The sequence below is a fragment of the Anguilla anguilla genome, chromosome 13 (assembly GCF_013347855.1).
Source record: "Anguilla anguilla isolate fAngAng1 chromosome 13, fAngAng1.pri, whole genome shotgun sequence".
Lineage (NCBI taxonomy): Eukaryota > Metazoa > Chordata > Actinopteri > Anguilliformes > Anguillidae > Anguilla > Anguilla anguilla.
Genome location: NC_049213.1, coordinates 11,694,001 through 11,702,602, shown reverse-complemented (window position 1 = coordinate 11,702,602; position 8,602 = coordinate 11,694,001). Strand labels below are relative to the sequence as shown.

At 43.2% G+C, this 8,602-nt stretch overlaps 1 long non-coding RNA gene across 1 annotated transcript; it reads left to right on the top strand.

The window, feature by feature from the left end:
- Positions 1-279: 279 nt before the first annotated feature.
- On the top strand, positions 280-8,240 carry LOC118211693. The gene is made up of 4 exons (XR_004762059.1): positions 280-622; positions 2,421-2,494; positions 5,829-5,961; positions 6,405-8,240. It is a non-coding gene; the product is annotated as an uncharacterized LOC118211693 (long non-coding RNA).
- The last annotated feature ends 362 nt before the right edge of the window (positions 8,241-8,602 follow it).

Below are 8,602 nucleotides of genomic sequence, written 5' to 3'. Positions count from 1 at the left end.
ATTTTTTTGTGTTCATCCTGCTGTTCAAGCCTTAGTGTACAGACCAATCAGTTGCTCTACAGAACAGCACTAAATTATCAGACAAGATATGAAAATAAGAGACGAGTGCCAGAAAATAACGTATTTTGTGTAATTCCCTCTGAATCAATGATGAATCACTATTTGCTACATTTGTCAATAAATGCTAGAATGTGCTCATGTTTGCATATCCATTGTGACGCGTTGATTGCGGAATAAAAACCTGCTTGTCGATGTGAAAAAAAAGTTCCCACAGAGATCCCAGGCAATTGTGTCACAGACAGTCGGATAATTGAAAAGGAAACAGCGTTGCTCCAGAGGATGTAAGCAATACAGCTCTCTAAGGGCGGGATGCCTGTCGTTTTGTTGATGGACCGTGCTGGAAATAACGGCATGATGTCGTTAAGGACCGAAGCTCCCCCGACTCACTCATCCGCCTTGCTGCCGCTCAACAAAACATGCGAAACAACCAGACCGGAAACAACCGGTACATTCATTCACTCAGCCTAGATGTCGGTGTTCTCCCCCGTCCAGGGTAATCTGCTCTGCCGGACCCTCGAGGCCTTCAGATTGACACCGAGAGCACAGGATATCACATGAGCAGGTAGGTACGTGCATGTTTGTGGGGGTGTGGAGGCCAGTATTAGCATGGCCACTAATATGCTAAGGCACGGATTATCATATTAGTACCCCAAATCGATTAATCTGATGAATAAATGGCTTAAAGGGTAAGTTTTATGGTGATATCACCTTCTAGTTGGAAAGAAAATAAAACATACAGAGGCATTGCTCTCTTAACATTACAATTCAGTATAGCCTAAATGAACAGAATTGAATGGAAAAACCTTTGTCGTTTGTACGTGCTGTAGGCTAATATCCAGATAGCCAAAGACATAAATGCACAAACGCGTATTCTGCTCGTTCATTAAATATCATCGGTGGGGATGATTTCACACAAACATGGGAAGCACGCGCTCCATGTGAGAGCTCGTCAGGCCCGGGGGGCTACGTGCATTTGTTTGGTGCTGCTGGGGACAGGTGCTGGTGGCAGTGGAGACCCTGGACAGGGTATATTTAGCTCGCCATTGTTGGGCAGTGGAAACCACTGTAACCTGAGCTCCCTTCTCACGGCTGCTGTGATAAATGACTTGGCACAGACTTGACCTTCATACCAAAACCGTACACGCAGTGCTTTTCCTGACACTTTGGCTCGCCGGAATTAAAAAAAGTAAAGGAACTGTAAACCTGTGTCAAGATGTGAAAACAATGTCATTACACAGCAAAATGACCATTGGTAATTAGACCCTGGAGAGATCAAATTGAGCTCCCTGAGTCAGTATTCTCTCAGAATTAGCACTGGACATTCTTTGTAGGAAATGGCGTATTCCTTATTCTTATTTTTTCTAAATATCTTTCTGCATAGGCCCATGCTGGATTTATACACGAATAATTAACATCTTTAGATTGTAGTCTGTGAATAGGATTCTGTTCCACTGTCGAATCAAGGTCTTTGACCCCTCCCCCTCCATAGACATACTAAAATGAAAATATAAACAGGAGAGGTGGGGGTGGACGGGAGGGGGAATGGTGCAAACAGCAATGCAAATATGTGCGATATTTTTAGGAACCCCTGTAACTTATTTTTGTACATTGTGTAGCTGCTGTCTCGAGGTCCTTTTTCTGTAATTTTGTTTTCATTGTCAAAATGTGGGTTTATATTTTATACAGAGCTACATATTTCCACATTAGTCGTATGAGGGGTCCCATAGTTTAGGTAGTAAGGTAGCAAATGCTCTGATCTCCATTGGCTATTCGCTGACCTCCTACCTTCCAGACTGAAAGTGGGGACCACCCTAGCCCTGATTAATCCATTTTCCCCGCATTTTTCCCTAAGTAAAGGAAGAAAAGAGAAGAAAATACACACGCACAGGAATTGCTTCTCTCATACAAAGTCAAGTCTCTTTGGTGTTATAAACAAAGTCCACCTCCTCCAAATGCCCATGAATTATTCTTGTTGGATTCTGAGTGCATTTGTAAATTTCTCCATTGTGAAGATCTGGTGGGTTAACTCCACCCAACCTCGGGAGCCCCCGGTTTAGGCCATTGTCGTGTAATGGCTTTCTTGCTTGCAGCTAAAGGAATTGCCTTAAGTGTTCTATCATCAAAATCTCCGAGTACCTCTGAGATCTTACTCAAGTATATCACATCAAATCCATTAGGGATCCTTGTCCCAGTCACCTCACCCAGAGTTGCAGTGGTACTTCCCTAAATCTACAGGACAGATGTCAGCTACACCTTTTTTTTTGCATGAATACTGATATATGGAAAGGATCTCTGGTTTGTAGTCTGAGAACGGGACTGAACCTGGCTTCTGGGGTGAGATGATTGATTTTTCTCCACAGATGTTCATGCTGCGGTAACTGAGTGGATGTGAAGGGTAGGGATCTGATAGCAGATCCATAAGAAGAGAAGATGAGTAGGTACCTGATACCCTAACCACACACACACACCCCCCCCCCCCCCCCCAGTCTGTGATCAGTTCCAACACTCTTCTCACTCTACCCCAAATTCCTTGGCCTTGCATTGACTAGTCAAAGCTTGTCGTGTCACTGGTACACCAATGACAAAAAAACTCTTTCATTCCCTCCCAAAATCTGACCCGGATCTCTGTACACATCTTAGCTTGCCGTCTTGAGCGAGATGCAAAATGACCACCTAAAGCTCAACTCAACTCAACTGTGCTGGCTTCCTCTATCAGAAAAGAACCTTGCAGTAGTGTTAGACAACAAGCTTAAAGGGATATTTCATTTTATTGAGTTTTTAATATTTAGGTTTTAGTGTATTTTTTTCAATTGGTGAACAACAACTGGTACTGTATATGAGCATGGATGGATTTCTGGTTCAACATTTGGCCTGGCCAAGGGGTAGCCTGTCACACTGTCTGTGTTGTTGCATGCTAACATTTGTCAAGCTACTTTCAAATTGAAATGGAAGTTACACTTACTTCTGGTTGTGAAATGGTATAGAATTGCAATTATATTACTGAACCTTATTTATTCAAGCCTGAATTAGTGCACATCTGACACTTGCTTTTTTTACTGTACTTTTCCCCATAGGGAATTTCTACACTTTGATCCCTGATTTTTTGCACTCGTGCTTGCATTGGCCTGCTCCTTGTTTTAACTTGGCTTGGAACCAACAGTTCCATAGGCTGTCACTGACATACCAAGAAAAGTAATGAAAAGAGAAGCAAAGGATTATGGTCCAGGCATGAAGAAGGTGGGGCCTGAAATGGAAAGGCAATGCTGAGCATGTATCATATTTTACACACCTGATATGCAGATGATCTAATTCACTGACTAGCAAGACCTTACAGTGTTCATATATAAAATTTAATACAGCAGGGGTAACTGGATAGTCACCGTATCTCAAGTTATGAGCGGTAAGGGATGGCGGCTACAGCACGAAAATAACCTCCCTGTTCCAAGTGCCTCATTGATGAAAGGCGAAAAAAAGTACCCAGTGATACGACCGCAGCATCCAAGCTCCTCCAGATTGCGCAGCTGAAAAAAAATACTGCAGCAAACTAGGTTGCACAGAACACAGAGCAGTTATCAGGTTCAAAGAGCTGATACTACACAACCAATACCCCCCCCCCCCCAAAAAAAAAAAAAAATCACCGTACCACCTCGCATGCTGTATTAGAAAACTGTATGAAAGAATTTTAGCATGCTGCACCTATAAAATAAGCGTGACAGGAAGGCTTGGGTTTCACTGGATTTCCAGCGTGGTCCTGCCAAGTCCGCGCTGGTTAGGAAGAACGCGGGCTGCCCGAAAGGGCGATGGCCGCGTGGCTTCGATACCGACCCAACACAGCGACGCCCGCGTGTTTCCAGGGGGACTTCGGTGTTTGCAGCTGGTGGCTAAAACTGGAAAAAAAATGGAAAAAGGTCAGATGTGCCAAAATGTACACATTCTAACTTGCCGTGGTGTACAGAACACAGTACCTACATCGTACCTAGTCTAAATGTGGCGTGGACACATTGGTACGAACAGGAAAGTGTGAGCTATAGAATGGGTTTGATTTGTTTGTGAAATGTACACAGTTTATTGTATATGACACTCTTGACACAGAAATTCCCTGATGTCCTGCCTGTAAATTGCTGATCAGCATTTAAGTTGCATTTTGCTGTACCCAATCACCGAGGTAAGATGTGTTTAACAGTTAAGAAAGCTCTGATTAGTACTAGTAGAACTTAATTTAAGCTGTTTTTGCTCCCAAAGTTTCATGTGTGTTTGTCTTGCAAGACAGATACTGCAGAGGAAATCTGGACATTTCTGTTCCAAGTACATTAATGTGCGTCTCTCACAAAAAACTAGCATTCCCGTACTAAGAGATCTTCATCTTATGGATTTGTTTTCTGAAATACACTATTGATTTAAAAGAGTGACCAGGGCTAAAGATTCCTCTCTTATTTTCACAAAGTAAAGAATAAATGTAAAATTTGTTGAATGGGAGAAATGAACGTGTTTGTGAGTTATGAACCTCAATACGTAAGCATGCTATCGAATCACAGACTAGGGCCGCGCTCCAGGCACAGTACAGACACGCTCATTTTTATAGAGAACAAAATCTGCCCCCTTCTGAACACCCCATTCTGCTGCACTCGTATCTCAGAACAGGAAGTACTGAACTATTTTCAGACTATTCACACCCTCCTCCCAGTAATCACCCCATACTTACATACAAAGTACCCAATAGGGCGCAGCAATGTGTAAACCTAGCTGGAGGCTGCAGACAATTTGGCCATGGCACTGCTAACTTTAGAGTGCTCAAATCAAACACGAATACGAATCAAAGAACCCTAGGCAATGGACTTCTCTTTTGCACCGTGTCTAGCAGTGATAACATTTCAATGCTATCAGTTCTTACGAGTAATAAAACCTAAGCAGTATAATAATAACATCATAATAATCAGCCTCTCTGTACTATCTTTAACTCTGCTCATCTGTTACAAAGATGAGCTCAAAGGATTTTGCATAAGCCTGTTCACACCTGAGCACTGTAATAACACCAGTCATCCCTCCTAACAAGCATATCTCTTAGCAGGTGTGACTGAAGTCCCTTTGTGGGAACACATCCTTATAATTAGGGACACCCGTATATCTAGGGAAGATTTTTCACCTTCAGTTCAGTCATCCCTCAGCCAGAGGTCGATAGAGCCTTTTTTTTAAATACCAGAACTGAAAGCCCATGTGAGCAATGCATGTTACTTGCCTGACTGTGGTACTGTATATGATACACTACATGGCCAAAAGTATGTGGACACCTGAACAACATGCCCATGTGTGCTCGTTGAACATCTCCTTCCAAAACCATGGGCATTAATATGGAGTTGGTTCCCTCTATGCTGCTGTAACAGCCTCCACTCTTCTGGGAGAGCTTTCCAGTAGATTTTGGAACATGGCTGCGGAGATTCGCTTCTATTCAGCCACAGGAGCATTAGTGTGGTCGGGCACTGATGCTAGGTGATATGGCCTGGCCTGCAGTCAGCATTCCAATTAATCCCAATTTGATAAACTGACTTGTTTCTTGTTCTTCAGCACGACCCATTCTACTGCCAATGTTTGTCTATGGAAATTGCATGGCTGTTTACTTGATTGTATGCACCTGTTCCCAATGGGTCTGGCTGAAGTAGCCAAATCCACTCATTTGAATGGGTGTCCACATACTTTTGGCCATGTAGCGTATTTGCAAATGCTATGCACTCATGACAGACAACTACTGTGTATGTATATACTTTGACCAGATACTGTACGACCTGGCCACAGATGTATGACTGCAAGCAAATGGACCATATCAACTGAGAAAACACACGTGATCATGACTAGACAGACTATGACCAGGCTGTACATGCATGACATATGTATAACCACAATCAGGTGAATATTTGACCAGACCAAACTGACATCATGATGCAAACAAACATATCCACATATGACCGATTATCATGATTTCCAGACTTCCAAGAACAATACCAGTAAATGTACTCACAGCTATGAACAGTACTGTGGCGATATTGCTATCTCTGCCAAAAAAAAAAAAACATAAAAAGACAAGGAACCCAAGGTAGATGTTTTATTTTAAAACAACACATGAACATACCTTTTTTTAATATATAAAAACACAATAAGATTTGTACCTTAAAACTGTAAAATAAAATAGAATAATCTCTCAAAACTCTGGAAAACAATACATTTGACAACTAATACTTCTAATTTTTTCCTCATCATATATAAATACACTCAGAAGTTGTCTCTTATGAACCAGAAATGATCATTTTAACCAACAGTGTTTAAACTCTGGGTTCTATTCTCTGTTTCAGGACATCCAACACCAATCCAGTTTTTCTCCCCTCAGGAGTCAGAAACCTTGTCTCCCAAAGATTAAAAGTGTGTTGAATTTCCTTGCATTGCTGCAGCTCTACTCATATTGGAGAGGATGTGGCTGGACTGTGATGTCCTACTGTATGTCTATTGGAGGTGTTCTGGGGCGCAGGCGGCTGTATTACAGGGCCGATGAATGTATTCTCTGACTGCGTCTTGGAAATCCAACGCTAAATGTCACAATTTGCATGCCGGTCCTCTGGGTTTGCGAAATCAGAGCCGGAGATAGACGCACGGGGGTACGGACCAGTAATTGCCCTGAGAAATTTCTCCCAGGAAAAAAATGCTATTCATCTTAAAATATGAAACATTTTCCCACCGATTGAGTCGGACGTTCCACAGCGTAAAAAAAATGTTGCCCCTTTGGCAGAGAAAACAACATTCACCCGAGGAAACGTCGCTTCCATCGCTTTCAGTTTTTAAGAACTTGCCACGGGGAAGCCAAGGACAAAAGAGCCATTGAGGGAACTCAGAACCAGATGATCTCGGGGGCATGAGCACAGTGTACTACAATGCGAGTCATTAGTCATCTTTTATTGCCTCGGTGACAAAAAGACAGAGGAATCTCATTTTCTTTTCTCTTCTCCTTTATGGAAGTGTGGGGACATTTTTGAAGATGTGGGATCAGGGAATCCTGAGTCATACATAAAGCACATTTAATCTTAGCAGAATGGTTTTTGTTTGGAACGCTTTTTGGGAGAAATGTTTTCCCACTGAGCGGGCCCAAACTGGTGAAGAAGTCCATTGTGCGGTGGGTGCGGACGCTGAGGGCTTTTCAGGAAATGTAACCGGGTTCATCTTTTTGCTTTCTCCATTATTTATTTTCGAAATCTCGTTTCCGACTCAGTTGTTTGCGCCTTCCCTCTGCGGTTTTCTTTCCCTCCGTTTGGCTGGTAACCTTAACAGCAAAATGGCCGCAGTGCAAAAATCTTCCCTGCGACAGAAAGAGGATCACTCCAAGCCAATAAATTCAAGGGATGCATTTTGTCTTGAACAAAAATCAGCACACAATTGGACTTAGATTAAAAAGAAATAGTGATAATGATAAACATTCTGCATTATATATCATAATTCACTTCTTGTTTTAACTAACACCATAATGTTTTTTAAAAAGTCATTTAAAGAGATAGTTCACTTTCTGCAGTTTTCAATTAGCCCAGACAGTCTTTTTTTTACATGCAATGAAAAAAGCTCAGCTCCACTGCCCCGCCCAGAGGTCCTGCCAGCGGTGACAGGTCTGTCGTCCTGTCTAGTGGAGTTGCTGGACTCTGTAACCCCATCCATTCGGCCCGACAGGAGCTGCCCTCACAAGCCCTCCAGAGGGTTCCTCGCCCTTATGGCCTGCCGCCTGCCACCATCAGCCTGCCAGAGGCTCCATCTCCAGCCCTGCGGTGGGTCCCTCACCGCTGCTTGATGTCATGAGCGTTCCAGAGGGTGTGCCTGCCTGCCATGACCCCACCGATGCGTCCGCCTGGGCCACCAGTGCCAGGAAGCCAGGTGTTTGATCCTGGGGGTGGCCTTGGACTTCCTGGCACGGGTAATATAACTTCCTCCCAGGGCTCAAAGCTAGGTGAGGGTGTGTGGTGCCAGGAGGGAGTTAGGGTGCTGTCCACCAGGGGGCAGCACCAACCCTATACACAGGTATGGCCACAGCTGTGATGCATCATAATCACTACATCACTACAGAGGCCCCTTCCCTAATCAATGGGCTTAATAAAAGGCCTGATTGTGAGGCCTTTTTGTAGAACTGCTGTGTTGGTGCTTGGGGTGGCATCTTTTGGGTCTTTTTGGGTCTTTGTTTCCCACTCAGTATTTACTAGGTATTTTTGTTTTTGTTCCAGGGTAATAAACTGAAGTCAGCCAATTCACCCTCAGAGAGAAACAGTGATCTGGAAATTCTTGTTTATGTGTCTGTAATGTAATGAGCATTTGTCCAGCAGACTTCAAAAATTAAATTATTTATTGCAGCACTTGACCTAGGACAGTGGTCTCCAACCCTGGTCTTGGAGAGCTACAGGGTCTGCTGGTTTTTGTTTTCACCTTAAAATCAGCACCCAATTGAGACCCAAGACACCAGGTGAGTTGAGATAACTGTGTAATCAACTGCTCTAATTGATTAATGAAGTGCAGATTCACT